The sequence below is a fragment of the Triticum dicoccoides genome, chromosome 7A (genome assembly GCF_002162155.2).
Source record: "Triticum dicoccoides isolate Atlit2015 ecotype Zavitan chromosome 7A, WEW_v2.0, whole genome shotgun sequence".
NCBI classification, from domain to species: Eukaryota; Viridiplantae; Streptophyta; class Magnoliopsida; order Poales; family Poaceae; genus Triticum; species Triticum dicoccoides.
The window spans coordinates 377,707,826-377,711,993 of NC_041392.1; positions in this window are offsets into that span (position 1 = coordinate 377,707,826).

A 4,168-nucleotide genomic window follows, 5' to 3' on the forward strand; every position below is an offset into this window, starting at 1 on the left:
CTCTTCTTCGGGGAGTCTCCTCCCAGAGATGATGGAGAGCGAGACGCCTCCTCCGACCTCCTCGCCCAATAAGGCAGATGACTCTGAAGTGTGATCGCGGAGGGCCCCTTTAGACCGGGGGACAGAAGAGGCAGTACCCAAAGGTGGATCTTCGACCATCCGGGATTCCGAGGCTGATGCCAACCGAGGCTCCGGACTATCTGGTTCACAGCCGACAGCGATTTTGAAGACGGGTGAGCCGATTCCCTCGAAGGATGGCTGTGCATTTGGAGCAGCCTCGGGGAACTCGAAGACTCCGGATATATTGTGGGACATGTTGCGGAAAGCATCTGTCTCGGGGAACAGCATACCTTGATGGGTACAGTGATTGAGAAGATTTCGTCCGCGAAGAGCGGATTAAATGAAGCCTTCCTAAGCCTACTGAAGGGCTTCGAGGTTTGTAACCTAATGTTTTCAGCTATGTTTCATTTGCAAAGATGCGCGTGTGTATAGGTATTAGCCCCTGATACTCGGGTTGGCTTCCGCTGGGAAGCAAAACGGAGGATCGAAAAGGACCGTTTGAGGACTAACCTGGTCAACTTTTAACATAGGCTTATTCTCCCTTGGCCACTTCCCGGACTATGGAAATTGCCGATTTGCAGCGGAAGCTTGATGTGGCAGGGGAAGATCTTGCTTTAATCAATATGCGTCTTGACGAGTCGCAAGAAATGTATTCGGGGCAATCCTTATACATTTTTGTGGTATAAGCGTGATGCTGAAATTTGGCTGCAGATGGTGCTGCCGTCGTTGAGGTTCTTCGAGCGGAGCTGGCCCGGGCCAAGGAGCAGGCCCGGCGTAGCAATGCTACTGCGAAAAGGCATCGGCTGAATTGAAAGCCGAACGAGCTGCACGGCGCCAAGATGAGGAGAAGATATCCACAATGAGGCTCGAGCTGGAGAATGCTACCGGCCGCGGTGAATTTCTGGAGAAGGAGAGTGAAGATTGTCGGCGTTCTAGGAACGGGGGTCCCCAGACTTGCCTGCCTGCGGCCCGCGGCGTGCCTGAGCCAGCAGGCCGTATGACCCATCTTCACCAACAAAGCGCCCAAGACCCTCGCGAGGGGCCAAGCCTCGCGAGGCGGACGATGCAAGACCTCCTCTGGAGTGGCCTAGCTAGGCAGGCTCATGAGGAGCGGAGATATCAAGGCGAGGCAAACCTCACGAGGCTCTCGTAACATGAGCCATGACGATCGACACCGGGCGGGCGCCAGGCGGGCGCCAGCACGCACAGCGTCCTTGTTTCCTCTTTTGTGCAAAGGGGGCAAGCGCAGCCGCGGAGCACCGAGGCCTCAGGCAAAGGTTGCCATTTCGGTGCAACAAGACCAAGACCATGGACTGCAAGACGAAGGTCATCGTGGAGCCCAGAACAGCGTCACCACCAGAACTTTGTGCAGGCGAAGACTACTTTTGTCAGGATAGCTTGTACTAGTTGTCCCCCTTCAAAATTAGCCCGCCATTGTTGGCTCCCTCCCCGCTCGATATTTGTGAAGAGGACCAGGGCCTATAAATAGGACTAGCCACCACCTTAGAGAGGGAGAGAGACCACCCCCCCACACACAAGCTCACCGAGCTCAAGAACGCCTCAACCTCAGGAGGCCATTCTTCCCTTGTATGGTTCATCATCAGCCCAAGAGGCAATCCACCACCACCACACTGGAGTAGGGTATTACACCACAATGGTGGCCCAAACCAGTATAAACCCCATGTCCTTCTGTGTTGTGAGTTCGTCGAGTTCGTCCGCAAGATCTTAGCGAGCTAGAGCGTATATCGGTTGGAGGGAAGACTTCGCGCGCACCCCAGTGTTCGAACCTTAAAGGTTTGCCAGAACCCCACATCCCGACATTTGGTGCGCCAGGTAGGGGTGCGCCGTAGCTTCCCTTTCATCAGTCCGTCGCTCTGTCGTCTCCATGTCGGACGCTCGCCGTGCTCGAGCTGAGCGTCGGGCCGCCCTCGCTGCCCGCGTCGCTCAGACGGCTCCCGCCGGCGGGCCGCCTCGTCGTTCTCCGTCCCCCGCCGCCAACGCTACCATCGGCCCTGTGGGAAACGAGCAGCAGGCGTCCTCGCAACATCCTTCGGTGCGGCAGGGCGGCCGCACCGCTACTCCATCACTCACCCCTGTTGGCTCTTCGTCTCACGTGCACCACGCTCCCATGGAGGCATGGGCCGCGCTCATCACGGCGAACGAGCTCCAGCGCTACCGCCCCGTCGACGACGTCTATGAGGAGTGGCTCGACCGCGTCGCCGAGCTCGTCCATGCTGTGGGGGGCTCTCTGGCGCCGTCCCACTCTCTGCCTCCCCCTCGGCAAGCCGCGGGCAATGGGGCTCGTGGCGTGCCTCCACCGCCTCGACCCCAAGACGGTGCCTTGGCGCCAAGGCGCGCGCCTCCGCGGTGCGATCCACCGCGCTCAACGCCCGCGCGTGAAGAAAGGAGCTGCCAAGAAATCCCGCGGCCGCGAGAAGCTGCACTAGCGCTCCCCACGCCACCTCGTCAAGACCGCGCGCCGCCTGTAGTGGCACAGTGTGGACCTTGCCAAGACCAAGCTCCGCCCTCGAAGCAGGCCCCGGCAACCACGGCAGGCTGCCGTGCCTTCACCCCTGAGCTGCGTAGCGTTGCCTGGCCAGGCAAGTTCAAGCTAGATCTGCCTCCTCGGTACGACGGCACCGCCGACCCCACGGAGTTCCTGCAGCTCTATGAGTTGAGCATCAAAGCAGCCAACGGCGACGAAAAAGTCATGGCGAACTGGTTTCCCATGGCACTCAAGGATGGGGCCCGCTCCTGGCTCCTGAACCTGCATCACGGCTTGATCTCCTCCTGGGACGAGATGCGCGACCGCTTCGTCGCCAACTTCCAGGGCACTCGTGACCGCCCACCGGTCGCGGGCGACCTATGCCGCATCAAGCAACAGCCAAGAGAGACCCTCCAGAAGTACATCTAGCGCTTCAACAGCACCCGCCTCAAGATCCCCAAGGTCACGGACGAGGCCATCATCTCCACGTTTTCCGACGGGTGTCCGCGACGTCAAGATGAAGGAAGAGCTGGCTATCCATGAGGAGCTTTGCACATCTCAGGAGCTGTTCAACTTGGTGACCAGGTGCGCAAGAGCTGAGGAGGGGTGCCTCTCTCTCCTTGAGCTGCCAGCTGCAGGAGTGGAGGAAAAGAAGGCCAAGGCCAAGGACGTGAAGCGCAAAGAGGCAGTAGTGCTCGCAGAAGAGCCCGACACCAAGCGAGGCAGAGATCGGCCCGAGTCATCCAAGAACAGCCGCCCATTCCGCGCCTTCCACAACCTGAACACCCGCAACACTAGTGATTGTCAAGAGCTCAGAGCCATTCGGGAAGGACGCTTCGGCCGACGCCCCGAGCGCAATGACCGGGGCTACGGCCGCGAAGGAGGACGTGGAGGAGGACGCTGGGACGATCGTGGCCCGCGCCAGGAATGGCGTGACCGGCCTCGTGAGGACCGATGGCAGGACAAACCTCGCGAGGGCGCCTGGAGGGACCCGCCTCATGAGGATCGCCCCCAGGGCAACGCTGGTCTTCCCCCGTTGCCGCCACCAAGGAGGAATGACAACCACCACCAGACGAGGGGGTTGGGGGCTTCCAGGAGCCGCACGCGGTCGCTTGCATCTTGGGCGGTGCTCAGGCCCCAGCCTCTCAGCGCATCTTCAAACAGTTTGCTCGCGAGGTGAACGCGGCGCTCCCCAAGCTCGAGGCCACGCGCCCACTCCGGTGGTCCCAATGCACCATCACCTTCAGCTCGGTTGACCAGCTCAAGTGCGCAGCCACCGCTGGCACACTCCCTATGCTGTGCTCCCCAGTCATCAGTAATGTGCAAGTCACCAAGACTCTCATCAACGGCGGTGCAGGGCTCAACAAACTATCCGCCGACACGTTCGACAACCTCCCAGTGCCCTATGAGCAGCTCCAGCCAACCAAGTATTTCTCAGGAGTGACTGACGGTTCCACCACACCAATAGGGCAAATCCGCCTGCCTGTCACCTCCGGGGAGCGCAAAAATTACCGCACCGAGCTCATCGACTTCGACGTCGCGCACATCCGCCTGCCGTACAATGCCATCCTCGGGTATCCAGCCCTGGCCAAGTACATGGCAGTCACTCACCACGGCTACAAC